The 16,107-nt window shown below is 40.8% G+C and overlaps 3 protein-coding genes across 3 annotated transcripts in view; 2 read left to right on the forward strand and 1 right to left on the reverse strand.

The window, feature by feature from the left end:
- LOC118937847 (NLR family CARD domain-containing protein 3-like) overlaps positions 1-16,107 on the reverse strand; it is a 527,060-nt gene that overhangs the window by 327,221 nt on the left and 183,732 nt on the right. The gene's annotated exons all lie outside the window — the stretch shown is intronic.
- LOC118937840 (NLR family CARD domain-containing protein 3-like) overlaps positions 1-16,107 on the forward strand; it is a 201,525-nt gene that overhangs the window by 45,898 nt on the left and 139,520 nt on the right. The window lies entirely within an intron of this gene.
- LOC118937868 (stonustoxin subunit beta-like) overlaps positions 12,177-16,107 on the forward strand; it is a 397,513-nt gene continuing 393,582 nt past the window's right edge. Inside the window, exon 1 of the mRNA XM_090197881.1 lies at positions 12,177-12,292. The gene's annotated coding sequence lies outside the window, so the exon portion shown is untranslated. The remainder of the gene's footprint in view (positions 12,293-16,107) is intronic.

Genomic DNA, 16,107 nt, shown 5'->3' on the forward strand with positions numbered 1-16,107 from the left:
TTTAGATGGATCCTCTGTTTATCATCTTGTTTTATACTGTTTTAGATGGATCATCTGTTTATCATCTTGTTTTATACTGTTTTAGATGGATCCTCTGTTTATCATCTTGTTTTATACTGTTTTAGATGGATCCTCTGTTTATCATCTTGTTTTATACTGTTTTAGATGGATCCTCTGTTTATCATCTTGTTTTATACTGTTTTAGATGGATCCTCTGTTTATCATCTTGTTTTATACTGTTTTAGATGGATCCTATGTTTATCATCTTGTTTTATACTGTTTTAGATGGATCCTCTGTTTATCATCTTGTTTTATACTGTTTTAGATGGATCCTTTGTTTATCATCTTGTTTTATACTGTTTTAGATGGATCCTTTGTTTATCATCTTGTTTTATACTGTTTTAGATGGATCCTCTGTTTATCATCTTGTTTTATACTGTTTTAGATGGATCCTCTGTTTATCATCTTGTTTTATACTGTTTTAGATGGATCCTCTGTTTATCATCTTGTTTTATACTGTTTTAGATGGATCCTCTGTTTATCATCTTGTTTTATACTGTTTTAGATGGATCCTCTGTTTATCATCTTGTTTTATACTGTTTTAGATGGATCCTCTGTTTATCATCTTGTTTTATACTGTTTTAGATGGATCCTCTGTTTATCATCTTGTTTTATACTGTTTTAGATGGATACTCTGTTTATCATCTTGTTTTAGATGGATCCTCTGTTTATCATCTTGTTTTATACTGTTTTAGATGGATCATCTGTTTATCATCTTGTTTTATACTGTTTTAGATGGATCCTCTGTTTATCATCTTGTTTTATACTGTTTTAGATGGAGCCTCTGTTTATCATCTTGTTTTATACTGTTTTAGATGGATCCTCTGTTTATCATCTTGTTTTATACTGTTTTAGATGGATCCTCTGTTTATCATCTTGTTTTATACTGTTTTAGATGGATCCTCTGTTTATCATCTTGTTTTATACTGTTTTAGATGGATCCTCTGTTTATCATCTTGTTTTATACTGTTTTAGATGGATTCTCTGTTTATCATCTTGTTTTATACTGTTTTAGATGGATCCTCTGTTTATCATCTTGTTTTATACTGTTTTAGATGGATCCTCTGTTTATCATCTTGTTTTATACTGTTTTAGATGGATCCTCTGTTTATCATCTTTTTTTATACTGTTTTAGATGGATCCTCTGTTTATCATCTTGTTTTATACTGTTTTAGATGGATCCTCTGTTTATCATCTTGTTTTATACTGTTTTAGATGGATCCTCTGTTTATCATCTTGTTTTATACTGTTTTAGATGGATCCTCTGTTTATCATCTTGTTTTATACTGTTTTAGATGGATCCTCTGTTTATCATCTTGTTTTATACTGTTTTAGATGGATCCTCTGTTTATCATCTTGTTTTAGATGGATCCTCTGTTTATCATCTTGTTTTATACTGTTTTAGATGGATCCTCTGTTTATCATCTTGTTTTATACTGTTTAAGATGGATCCTCTGTTTATCATCTTGTTTTAGATGGATCCTCTGTTTATCATCTTGTTTTATACTGTTTTAGATGGATCCTCTGTTTATCATCTTGTTTTATACTGTTTTAGATGGATCCTCTGTTTATCATCTTGTTTTAGATGGATCCTCTGTTTATCATCTTGTTTTATACTGTTTTAGATGGATCCTCTGTTTATCATCTTGTTTTATACTGTTTTAGATGGATCCTCTGTTTATCATCTTGTTTTATACTGTTTTAGATGGATCATCTGTTTATCATCTTGTTTTATACTGTTTTAGATGGATCCTCTGTTTATCATCTTGTTTTATACTGTTTTAGATGGATCCTCTGTTTATCATCTTGTTTTATACTGTTTTAGATGGATCCTCTGTTTATCATCTTGTTTTATACTGTTTTAGATGGATCCTCTGTTTATCATCTTGTTTTATACTGTTTTAGATGGATCCTATGTTTATCATCTTGTTTTATACTGTTTTAGATGGATACTCTGTTTATCATCTTGTTTTAGATGGATCCTCTGTTTATCATCTTGTTTTATACTGTTTTAGATGGATCATCTGTTTATCATCTTGTTTTATACTGTTTTAGATGGATCCTCTGTTTATCATCTTGTTTTATACTGTTTTAGATGGATCCTCTGTTTATCATCTTGTTTTATACTGTTTTAGATGGATCCTCTGTTTATCATCTTGTTTTATACTGTTTTAGATGGATCCTCTGTTTATCATCTTGTTTTATACTGTTTTAGATGGATCCTCTGTTTATCATCTTGTTTTATACTGTTTTAGATGGATCCTCTGTTTATCATCTTGTTTTATACTGTTTTAGATGGATCCTCTGTTTATCATCTTGTTTTATACTGTTTTAGATGGATCCTCTGTTTATCATCTTGTTTTATACTGTTTTAGATGGATCCTCTGTTTATCATCTTGTTTTATACTGTTTTAGATGGATCCTCTGTTTATCATCTTGTTTTATACTGTTTTAGATGGATCCTCTGTTTATCATCTTGTTTTATACTGTTTTAGATGGATCCTTTGTTTATCATCTTGTTTTATACTGTTTTAGTTGGATCCTCTGTTTATCATCTTGTTTTATACTGTTTTAGATGGATCCTCTGTTTATCATCTTGTTTTATACTGTTTTAGATGGATCCTCTGTTTATCATCTTGTTTTATACTGTTTTAGATGGATCCTCTGTTTATCATCTTGTTTTATACTGTTTTAGATGGATCCTCTGTTTATCATCTTGTTTTATACTGTTTTAGATGGATCCTCTGTTTATCATCTTGTTTTATACTGTTTTAGATGGATCCTCTGTTTATCATCTTGTTTTATACTGTTTTAGATGGATCCTCTGTTTATCATCTTGTTTTATACTGTTTTAGATGGATCCTCTGTTTATCATCTTGTTTTATACTGTTTTAGATGGATCCTTTGTTTATCATCTTGTTTTATACTGTTTTAGTTGGATCCTCTGTTTATCATCTTGTTTTATACTGTTTTAGATGGATCCTCTGTTTATCATCTTGTTTTATACTGTTTTAGATGGATCCTCTGTTTATCATCTTGTTTTATACTGTTTTAGATGGATCCTCTGTTTATCATCTTGTTTTATACTGTTTTAGATGGATCCTCTGTTTATCATCTTGTTTTATACTGTTTTAGATGGATCCTCTGTTTATCATCTTGTTTTATACTGTTTTAGATGGATCCTCTGTTTATCATCTTGTTTTATACTGTTTTAGATGGATCCTCTGTTTATCATCTTGTTTTATACTGTTTTAGATGGATCCTCTGTTTATCATCTTGTTTTATACTGTTTTAGATGGATCCTCTGTTTATCATCTTGTTTTATACTGTTTTAGATGTATCCTCTGTTTCAACATTTAAACTCTTAAATTTAAACAATTTAAACAATAACACCGTTAAAATACCAATGTGATCATTTGTTGCACGTCTTTTATGTTGAATAACAAATAGTACAATTATGTATGGACATACGCTCCACATACACTGCTGATGTCGCAGAAATGCCATAAAGATCATCAAGGACAACAACCACCCGAGCCAATATGTTGCAATGCTCCAGCAACATAAAATTGCAATGTATGTAATTCATTTCAAATGACTAAACAAAGAGGTTATTTTTCTGCATACATTATTGTCTGCCCTCTCTAATCCATGTTTTATTATCGGGGCTCAGCAGGAAAGTGGAGATGGAACAGCTGTTTTTCAGCTTGTGCAGATGGAGACGTACTTCCTCAGTTTTTAACAGTGTAATTGTTAGATCAATGAATATAATTCATCTCCCTGGTCAAAGTATTTAGAACCTTTCTGATGACAGAAAACTGAAGATGATGGAGAGGAAGAACAGCATCCTCCATCGATGGTCCCCCACCAGCAGTCTCTTCCAGACTGCAGAGTAACAGATTGATGGTCCCCCACCAGCAGTCTCTTCCAGACTGCAGAGTAACAGATTGATGGTCCCCCACCAGCAGTCTCTTCCAGACTGCAGAGTAACAGATTGATGGTCCCCCATCAGCAGTCTCTTCCAGACTGCACTCCACAGACTGCAGAGTAACAGATTGATGGTCCCCCACCAGCAGGCTCTTCCAGACTGCAGAGTAACAGATTGATGGTCCCCCACCAGCAGTCTCTTCCAGACTGCACTCCACAGACTGCAGAGTAACAGATTGATGGTCCCCCACCAGCAGGCTCTTCCAGACTGCAGAGTAAAAGATTGATGGTCCCCCATCAGCAGTCTCTTCCAGACTGCACTCCACAGACTGCAGAGTAACAGATTGATGGTCCCCCACCAGCAGGCTCTTCCAGACTGCAGAGTAACAGATTGATGGTCCCCCACCAGCAGTCTCTTCCAGACTTCACTCCACAGACTGCAGAGTAACAGATTGATGGTCCCCCACCAGCAGTCTCTTCCAGACTGCACTCCACAGACTGCAGAGTAACAGATTGATGGTCCCCCACCAGCAGTCTCTTCCAGACTGCAGAGTAACAGATTGATGGTCCCCCACCAGCAGTCTCTTCCAGACTGCAGAGTAACAGATTGATGGTCCCCCACCAGCAGTCTCTTCCAGACTGTACTCCACAGACTGCAGAGTAACATATTGATGGTCCCCCACCAGCAGTCTCTTCCAGACTGCACTCCACAGACTGCAGAGTAACAGATTGATGGTCCCCCACCAGCAGTCTCTTCCAAGACTGCAGAGGAACAGATTGATGGTCCCCCACCAGCAGTCTCTTCCAGACTGCAGAGGAACAGATTGATGGTCCCCCACCAGCAGTCTCTTCCAGACTGCAGAGGAACAGATTGATGGTCCCCCACCAGCAGTCTCTTCCAGACTGCAGAGTAACAGATTGATGGTCCCCCACCAGCAGTCTCTTCCAGACTGCACTCCACAGACTGCAGAGTAACAGATTGATGGTCCCCCACCAGCAGTCTCTTCCAGACTGCAGAGTAACAGATTGATGGTCCCCCATCAGCAGTCTCTTCCAGACTGCACTCCACAGACTGCAGAGTAACAGATCGATGGTCCCCCACCAGCAGTCTCTTCCAGACTGTACTCCACAGACTGCAGAGTAACAGATTGATGGTCCCCCACCAGCAGTCTCTTCCAGACTGTACTCCACAGACTGCAGAGTAACAGATTGATGGTCCCCCACCAGCAGTCTCTTCCAGACTGCAGAGTAACAGATCGATGGTCCCCCACCAGCAGTCTCTTCCAGACTGTACTCCACAGACTGCAGAGTAACAGATTGATGGTCCCCCACCAGCAGTCTCTTCCAGACTGTACTCCACAGACTGCAGAGTAACAGATTGATGGTCCCCCACCAGCAGTCTCTTCCAGACTGCACTCCACAGACTGCAGAGTAACAGATTGATGGTCCCCCACCAGCAGTCTCTTCCAGACTGCACTCCACAGACTGCAGAGTAACAGATTGATGGTCCCCCACCAGCAGTCTCTTCCAGACTGCACTCCACAGACTGCAGAGTAACAGATTGATGGTCCCCCACCAGCAGTCTCTTCCAGACTGCAGAGGAACAGATTGATGGTCCCCCACCAGCAGTCTCTTCCAGACTGCAGAGGAACAGATTGATGGTCCCCCACCAGCAGTCTCTTCCAGACTGCAGAGTAACAGATTGATGGTCCCCCACCAGCAGTCTCTTCCAGACTGCACTCCACAGACTGCAGAGTAACAGATTGATGGTCCCCCACCAGCAGTCTCTTCCAGACTGCAGAGGAACAGATTGATGGTCCCCCACCAGCAGTCTCTTCCAGACTGCAGAGTAACAGATTGATGGTCCCCCACCAGCAGTCTCTTCCAGACTGCAGAGGAACAGATTGATGGTCCCCCACCAGCAGTCTCTTCCAGACTGCACTCCACAGACTGCAGAGTAACAGATTGATGGTCCCCCACCAGCAGTCTCTTCCAGACTGTACTCCACAGACTGCAGAGTAACAGATTGATGGTCCCCCATCAGCAGTCTCTTCCAGACTGTACTCCACAGACTGCAGAGTAACAGATTGATGGTCCCCCACCAGCAGTCTCTTCCAGACTGCAGAGGAACAGATTGATAGTCCCCCACCAGCAGTCTCTTCCAGACTGCACTCCATAGACTGCAGAGTAACAGATTGATGGTCCCCCACCTGCAGTCTCTTCCAGACTGCACTCCACAGACTGCAGAGTAACAGATTGATGGTCCCCCACCAGCAGTCTCTTCCAGACTGCACTCCACAGACTGCAGAGTAACAGATTGATGGTCCCCCACCAGCAGTCTCTTCCAAGACTGAACTCCACAGACAGCAGAGTAACAGATTGAGGACCAATCTGGAGGGAACCTTCAGTCTGCTGCTAGAACTGAGGTTCCTCTGTGGCCTGATGAAAAAATATACAGGTTATATATATAGGAACAAGTCAACTCATATCAGTTATATGATCATTCTTGGTGGACAAACACAATAATAATGTGTATTCGTATCTGTTTCTGAACTTGGTTTCTGTTGCTAATGATCTGTTGTTGGATGGTAACAGAGTAATTGCATAGCAGCTTCTGTCATTTCTGAATGTTTTTTTGTTTAGATTGGATTTCCTTGAACATATTTTCTGTCTGTTTAATCTGTTATCAATAGATGGTCAAGGTATTGATTATCTGTTATCAATAGATGGTGAAGGTATTGATTATCTGTTATCAATAGACGGTCAAGGTATTGATTATTTGTTATCAATAGATGGTCAAGGTATTGATTATCTGTTATCAATAGATGGTCAAGGTATTGCCAAGGTATTGTCATCCGCCTGTCCAAAAGGCCACGTCGTAGTAGCATTTCGTTTTATTGAAGGACTAGAACCTGAGGAGACGAGTGTCACATCCTGATCTGTTTCACCTGTCTTGGTGATTGTCTCCACCCCCCTCCAGGTGTCACCCATTATCCCCAGTGTATTTAAATCTGTCTTCTCTGTTTGTCTGTTGCCAGTTCGTTTTGTTTAGTCAAGACTACCTGCAGTTTTCCCCGTACTCCTGTCATTCTCTAGTTCCTGTTCTCTAGTTTTCCCATTTTGACCATTCTGCCTGCCCTGAGGGTGCCTGACTACCAGCGGTTTTCCCCATGCACCTGTCAGTTCCTGTTTTCTAGTTTTCCTGGTTTTGACCATTCTGCCTGACCCTGACCCTGACCCTGAGCCTGAGCCTGAGCCTGAGCCTGAGCCTGAGCCTGAGCCTGCCTGCCCTGCCCTGCCCTGACCCTGCCTGCCCTGCCCTGCCCTGCCCTGCCCTGCCCTGACCCTGACCCTGAGCCTGCCTGCTTGCCCTGCCCTGCCCTGACCCTGACCCTGACCCTGAGCCTGAGCCTGAGCCTGAGCCTGAGCCTGAGCCTGAGCCTGAGCCTGAGCCTGCCCTGCCCTGCCCTGACCCTGGCCCTGAGCCTGCCCTGCCCTGCCCTGACCCTGAGCCTGCCTGCCCTGACCCTGCCTGCCCTGACCCTGCCCTGCCCTGACCCTGACCCTGACCCTGAGCCTGACCCTGACCCTGACCCTGAGCCTGACCCTGACCATGACCCTGAGCCTGAGCCTGACCCTGACCCTGACCCTGAGCCTGACCCTGACCCTGAGCCTGCCGTTCTGTACCTTTCGGAGTCTGCTCTGGATTACTGACCTCTGTCTGTCCTTGACCTGTCGTTTACCCCCCCCCCCCTGTCCCCCCCCATTCTGTGTAATAAAATGTTGTTACTTCGAAACTGTCTGCATCTGGGTCTTCTCCTGAGCCTTGACAGAAATGGGTTCATCAACTAAGGATTATATCTTTAAGGGTTCAGTATGTAGCCTACAGAGAAACACATTTAGAGAACAAGCCTTGTAGACTCATCATTTCTGATAAGAAAGAGCAGGTGTATTCAAACCATTACTGGAACATTTTGGAATCACAATCATGAAACAGCCCTTAAACATATGACAGAATGTTCTCACTACAGTTGAGGACTCTGACAGTGGTGGACTTTATTTAATAAATAGGTCTGTGGGCTTTTAGCTGGGGTTGAATATACTCCTCAGTAAACTGGGGAAACAGCTTGATTGTGCTACTAGAGACTTGTAATGAGTAGAATAAGAACATATTTGGTTGATCAGAAAGTTTATGTCCACATGCCAAGACAACAGGCTTTGGGCGAGAGCTTAAAACGCATCAGTTTTCACTGTCTGAACGCCTGAAACACTACATGGGCTGGGTTGAATATAACGTTACTCATCATATAGGCCAGGCTACACATATTCATATACAGCAGACAGGCCTACAAGTTGTTGACATTTAAAGGAGATGTTCCCCCTTCATGGAGATTCACAGTAAACATGGGCTGGTTGAATATAACGTTACTCATCATATAGGCCAGGCTACACATATTCATATAGCATACATAGGCCTACAAGTTGTTGACATTTAAAGGAAATGTTCCTCCTTCATGGAGACTGCATTCACAGTAAACATGGGCTGGTTGAATATAACGTTACTCATCATATAGGCCAGGCTACACATATTCATATAGCATACATAGGCCTACAAGTTGTTGACATTTAAAGGAAATGTTCCTCCTTCACGGAGACTGCATTCACAGTAAACACTGCATATGTCGGCTTAGTCTGAAATGACCTTTACATTTCTATGGCCTGTGTCTCAGCTGGGATTCTTTCTGAATTTTCTGATTAATCAATTCTTGTTGCTCCATCGTTCTTTCGTTTGAATCACAGCTACATTTTAATTTATAACGTGGGATTGTTTTAATGTATGTAACAAATGCAACAGTTCTCTCATCAATAGCCAGGGGAACAACAGTTCTCTCATCAATAGCCAGGGGAACAACAGTTCTCTCATCAATAGCCAGGGGAACAACAGTTCTCTCATCAATAGCCAGGGGAACAACAGTTCTCTCCTCAATAGCCAGGGGAACAACAGTTCTCTCCTCAATAGCCAGGGGAACAACAGTTCTCTCATCAATAGCCAGGGGAACAACAGTTCTCTCCTCAATAGCCAGGGGAACAACAGTTCTCTCCTCAATAGCCAGGGGAACAACAGTTCTCTCATCAATAGCCAGGGGAAAATGCTCAGCCTGACTGAGCCCTTCCAGAACAATCCTATGCACGTCATCCTTCAGAGCATGGACACGGTGTCCGGTTGTTGAAGCAGACAAGGGGCACCTGTTTGACAGACGCAATTATGCTATCCATAGACTTGTCTGTGGCCAATTCCTCCAAAACTGTCACCATGCACTTTTTGAATAGCTCCTCGTCTGTGAAGGGCATATTGTGTTTGGTTAGTACCCATTATGCTTTTAGGAAGGCACTTGTGACCTTCTGTTGTTGGGTCAGGCCACGAAGGAGGATTCTACTGTCGTGTTTGTAGCTTGTAGTTAATGATTACATGTTTCTGCTGGGGCGGGAAGGCCTCTGTCTGGGGCAGGAAGGACACTGTCTGGGGGCGGGAAGGACACTGTCTGGGGCGGAAAGGCCTCTGTCTGGGGTGGGAAGGCCTCTGTCTGGGGCAGGAAAGACACTGTCTGGGGGCGGAAAGGCCTCTGTCTGGGGCGGGAAGGACACTGTCTGGGGCGGGAAGGCCTCTGTCTGTGGCAGGAAGGTCTCTGTCTGGGGCGGGAAGGCCTCTCTCTGGGGCAGGAAGGCCTCTGTCTGGGGCGGGAAGGCCTCTCTCTGGGGCAGGAAGGCCTCTGTCTGGGGCGGGAAGGCCTCTCTCTGGGGCGGGAAAGCCTCTGTCTGGGGCGGGAAGGTCTCTGTCTGGGGCGGGAAGGTCTCTGTCTGGGGCGGGAAGGTCTCTCTCTGGGGCGGGAAGGTCTCTCTCTGGGGCGGGAAGGTCTCTGTCTGGGGCGGGAAGGTCTCTGTCTGGGGCGGGAAGGTCTCTGTCTGGGGCGGGAAGGTCTCTGTCTGGGGCGGGAAGGTCTCTCTCTGGGGCGGGAAGGTCTCTGTCTGGGGCGGGAAGGTCTCTGTCTGGGGCGGGAAGGCCACTCTCTGGTGCGGGAAGGTCTCTGTCTGGGGCGGGAAGGTCTCTGTCTGGGGCGGGGAGGCCTCTGTTTGGGGCGGGAAGGCCTCTGTCTGGGGCGGGAAGGCCTCTCTCTGGGGCGGGAAGGTCTCTGTCTGGGGCGGGAAGGTCTCTGTCTGGGGCGGGAAGGCCTCTCTCTGGGGCGGGAAGGTCTCTGTCTGGGGCGGGAAGGTCTCTGTCTGGGGCGGGAAGGCCTCTGTCTGGGGCAGGAAGGCCTCTGTCTGGGGCGGGAAGGCCTCTGTCTGGGGCAGGAAGGCCTCTGTCTGGGGCGGGAAGGCCTCTGTCTGGGGCAGGAAGGCCTCTGTCTGTGGCAGGAAGGCCTCTGTCTGGGGCAGGAAGGCCTCTGTCTGGGGCGGGAAGGACACTTTGACAGTATCATGCTAAGATTCATAATACCGAGATACTGGTGATTTTATGAACTTAATCAGATCTAAATTATTTTATTGTCACTGAATGTATTATGTACAAATCACATGTGTTAAACATGTTGTTAAATTTGTAGTGTAGCCAATTCATTAATTCAGCCTGTTCATTAATTCAGCCTGTTCATTAATTCAGCCTGTTCATTAATTCATCCTGTTCATTAATTCAGCCTGTTCATTCATTCAGCCTGTTCATTAACTCAGCCTATTCATTAATTCATCCTGTTCATTAATTCAGCCTATTCATTAATTCAGCCTATTCATTAATTCAGCCTGTTCATTAATTCAGCCTGTTCATTAATTCAGCCTGTTCATTAATTCAGCCTGTTCATTAATTCAGCCAGTTCATTAATTCAGCCTATTCATTAATTCAGCCTGTTCATTAATTCAGCCAGTTCATTAATTCAGCCAGTTCATTAATTCAGCCAGTTCATTAATTCAGCCTATTCATTAATTCAGCCTGTTCATTAATTCAGCCAGTTCATTAATTCAGCCTGTTCATTAATTCAGCCTGTTCATTAATTCAGCCTATTCATTCATTCAGCCTATTCATTCATTCAGCCTGTTCATTCATTCAGCCTGTTCATTCATTCAGCCCGTTCATTAATTCAGCCTATTCATTAATTCAGCCTGTTCATTAATTCAGCCAGTTCATTAATTCAGCCAGTTCATTAATTCAGCCAGTTCATTAATTCAGCCTATTCATTAATTCAGCCAGTTCATTAATTCAGCCAGTTCATTAATTCAGCCAGTTCATTAATTCAGCCAGTTCATTAATTCAGCCAGTTCATTAATTCAGCCAGTTCATTAATTCAGCCTGTTCATTAATTCAGCCTGTTCATTAATTCAGCCTGTTCATTAATTCAGCCTGTTCATTCATTCAGCCTATTCATTCATTCAGCCTGTTCATTCATTCAGCCTGTTCATTCATTCAGCCTGTTCATTAATTCAGCCCATTCATTAATTCAGCCTATTCATTAATTCAGCCTGTTCATTAATTCAGCCTGTTCATTAATTCAGCCTGTTCATTAATTCATCCTGTTCATTAATTCAGCCTGTTCATTCATTCAGCCTGTTCATTAACTCAGCCTATTCATTAATTCATCCTGTTCATTAATTCAGCCTATTCATTAATTCAGCCTATTCATTAATTCAGCCTGTTCATTAATTCAGCCAGTTCATTAATTCAGCCTATTCATTAATTCAGCCTATTCATTAATTCAGCCTGTTCATTAATTCAGCCAGTTCATTAATTCAGCCTATTCATTAATTCAGCCTGTTCATTAATTCAGCCTGTTCATTAATTCAGCCTATTCATTAATTCAGCCTGTTCATTAATTCAGCCTGTTCATTAATTCAGCCTAGTCATTAATTCAGCCTGTTCATTCATTCAGCCTATTCATTAACTCAGCCTATTAATTGTGATAATATTATATGCTAATTATGTTCTTGACAGTCGACTTTAACTCAGAAAACAATTGTCCCGAAGCCAAACCTAGTTGACGAACCCTGTTTTATAGTATTCCATGGCCTTTACTGGCCAACTGTTGTTATGGTTATGATATACTATGGCCTTTACTGGCCAAAGGTTAAACTGTTGTTATGGTTATGATATACTATGGTGTTGTGTCACTAGACTTTGACCAGATATTATTACATCCAAAGATCAACTGTACCTAGAACATAGATACAGAGACACTTGTCATCAGGAAGGTTCTCTCTCAGCACAACGGAAAATATCTCAATGACTTGACATGTTCTGGTTGTGAATTCAGGCTACAAGGTAAGACTCTTCCCAGGGATTATTGTAAAGTGTGTAGAGACATTAAATGTATGGTGTTATTTTAGTGTAGTGAATGACAGTAAAACACTCAGATCTAACAGTCCATTTCAGCTGGGACAGCTACGTGACAGTTCAATCATACTAAATGGCGCTAACTGGGTGTAGTCAAGTCACATTATAACATGTTGTTCATATAGCTAACTGGGTGTAGTCAAGTCACATTATAACATGTTGTTCATATAGCTAACTGGGTGTAGTCAAGTCACATTATAACATGTTGTTTATATAGCTAACTGGGTGTAGTCAAGTCACATTATAACATGTTGTTCATATAGCTAACTGGGTGTAGTCAAGTCACATTATAACATGTTGTTCATATAGCTAACTGGGTGTAGTCAAGTCACATTATAACATGTTGTTCATATAGCTAACTGGGTGTAGTCAAGTCACATTATAACATGTTGTTCATATATTCGTATATCGCTGTTATTTTACAATTAGTATATTTTTTATGTATAAATTGTAAGTCGTCTTTCAGAATATCAGAACATTTGTTGTTTTCTAAATTCCAATGAGCTCCTGCTTCCTGTGTAATTTGGTATGAAACCACTGAACAGACTTTTCTTAACATTAATATTATGAACTGAATTCAGTAACAGCATCATAATATCATACCTGTTGAACAAAGCAACACACTAGAATGAGAGAAATTATTAAAAGAGAAAGTGAGACATTATTATTCATATTATTATTATATATTATGTTATTATTAATATTATTATTATTATTATTATTGTTAGTTCCACTACATGGATAAAAGGTGAACAATATCAGTCACAGCTACATGTTCATGTGATGCATTAAATCACCTGACTGTTCGGATGTCTTTTAGTAAATGTTTTATTTCTAAGAGATAATTAATAAAATAAAACAATTGACATTCAATAATTAGTTGTCACTGTGTTAACCACAACCAACATGTTGGATCTCTGTTTATTTGTCACTGTGTTAACCACAACCAACATGTTGGATCTCTGTTTAGTTGTCACTGTGTTAACCACAACCAACATGTTGGATCTCTGTTTAGTTGTCACTGTGTTAACCACAACCAACATGTTGGATCTCTGTTGGATCTCTGTTTAGTTGTCACTGTGTTAACCACAACCAACATGTTGGATCTCTGTTGGATCTCTGTTTAGTTGTCACTGTGTTAACCACAACCAACATGTTGGATCTCTGTTTAGTTGTCACTGTGTTAACCACAACCAACATGTTGGATCTCTGTTTAGTTGTCACTGTGTTAACCACAACCAACATGTTGGATCTCTGTTTAGTTGTCACTGTGTTAACCACAACCAACATGTTGGATCTCTGTTTATTTGTCACTGTGTTAACCACAACCAACATGTTGGATCTCTGTTTAGTTGTCACTGTGTTAACCACAACCAACATGTTGGATCTCTGTTTAGTTGTCACTGTGTTAACCACAACCAACATGTTGTATCTCTGTTTAGTTGTCACTGTGTTAACCACAACCAACATGTTGGATCTCTGTTTAGTTGTCACTGTGTTAACCACAACCAACATGTTGGATCTCTGTTTAGACTTCAGTGCTCTAAAATGAGTCTCTCTGGGGAGAGAAAGGAGGCGGTCCCTGCCTCTAAAATGAGTCTCTCTGGGGAGAGAGAGGAGGGGGGCCCTGACTCTAAAATGCATCTCTCTGGGGAGAGAAAGGAGGCGGTCCCTGCCTCTAAAATGAGTCTCTCTGGGGAGAGAGAGGAGGGGGGCCCTGACTCTAAAATGCATCTCTCTGGGGAGAGAAAGGAGGCGGTCCCTGCCTCTAAAATGAGTCTCTCTGGGGAGAGAGAGGAGGCGGTCCCTGCCTCTAAAATGAGTCTCTCTGGGGAACATGACTCCAAATCTAAGAGGTGAGATGACAATGTTGTTTATGAACTTTGTTTCTAAAATGTTATATCAACAATTTTTTCACATCTATTATTTTTTATCAGAAATGATTGGTTATGTGTACCTTTATGTGTCTGTAAAATATTGTTGTTCTAAGATATTAATTCATAGATTTATTGTGTAGGAATATTTGCTTTCCAAAATACACACAGACATCTATAGAAGTTTTGCATGACACAATCATTTAGCCTACTATTAATTATTGCCTAATGTGTCATCATAACCTTGTGGTTTTGACTAATTCTGATCGTTGTTACAAGCTGAATTCTGACAATATTACCATTATATAAATCAATACGGAACCACAGAAGTTCTATATAGAACCCTTTATAGGAGGTTAGGAAGTGTCTGAGTATACAGTATATATAGAATATATATAGAACCCTTTATAGGAGGTTAGGAAGTGTCTGAGTATACAGTATATATAGAATATATATAGAACCCTTTATAGGAGGTTAGGAAGTGTCTGAGTATACAGTATATATAGAATATATATAGAACCCTTTATAGGAGGTTAGGAAGTGTCTGAGTATACAGTATATATAGAACCCTTTATAGGAGGTTAGGAAGTGTCTGAGTATACAGTATATATAGAATATATATAGAACCCTTTGTAGGAGGTTAGGAAGTGTCTGAGTATACAGTATATATAGAACCATTTATAGGAGGTTAGGTAGTTTCTGAGTATACAGTATATATAGAATATATATAGAACCCTTTATAGGAGGTTAGGAAGTGTCTGAGTATACAGTATATATAGAATATATATAGAACCCTTTATAGGAGGTTAGGAAGTGTCTGAGTATACAGTATATATAGAATATATATAGAACCCTTTATAGGAGGTTAGGAAGTGTCTGAGTATACAGTATATATAGAATATATATAGAACCCTTTATAGGAGGTTAGGAAGTGTCTGAGTATACAGTATATATAGAATATATATATAACCCTTTATAGGAGGTTAGGTAGTTTCTGAGTATACAGTATATATAGAATATATATAGAACCCTTTATAGGAGGTCAGGTAGTGTAAGCTTGAACGCTGACTTCAGGTTCCTTATTACTAACAGGGTTACAGCTACTTGGTGGCCGTGATCACCGTTCACCTGGATAAACCTTGTGGTGACCCACAGTGCTAAACGTTAAACCTTTTCTGGTCATGGTTTACCATATTTGTTTTCAGAAAAAGGTATACCACCTAACTAAAACGTATGTCCCTGTCCTCCTTTTCAAGATGTGGCCAATTTAGACAGCCAGAAGACATTTTTTAATTAAGAAAAAACACTTTTTTTTGACTACTTGTTGTTTCTAATGGCTGCTGGGTAATTTGAAATCGAAATGTTCGTTCGTAGGCATCGGATTGATTGAAAGCTGCGCAGTTTCACTGAGTTCGAAAACAAATTAATAAATCTAGCTCATTGATTTGTATATCTGAAGCAGTTGCTACCTCAGATTATGAGCCTAGCAGGTGTCGTGAATTAGTTATTTAGTCCCTACAGAAGGCCACAGGGAGGAGCAAGAGACCTATAAACCCATACTGTTTTTTACCTTTAAATCCCTAAACCTCACAATCAATCAAATGTATTTATAAAGCCCTTTTTACATCAGCATCTAACCCTACGTATTACCTATTTAGCATTAACCTGAACCCTAATTATTTTAGAAACTGTTTTAGTAATAATATTATGTTAGTAAATACCATTATAGTACTAAATAGCATTTAGATTATTTTGTTCATCAAAACCTGTCTCAGCATTTTAGTGTTTTTGTTTTGTTATTTTATTATATTTATTATTGTAAGGCAGAACACTTGATCAACAAGCCACGTGTTTTATTTTTTCAAATGT

This window comes from Oncorhynchus mykiss, chromosome 13, assembly GCF_057628025.1.
Source record: "Oncorhynchus mykiss isolate SJ-2025 chromosome 13, ASM5762802v1, whole genome shotgun sequence".
NCBI lineage: Eukaryota > Metazoa > Chordata > Actinopteri > Salmoniformes > Salmonidae > Oncorhynchus > Oncorhynchus mykiss.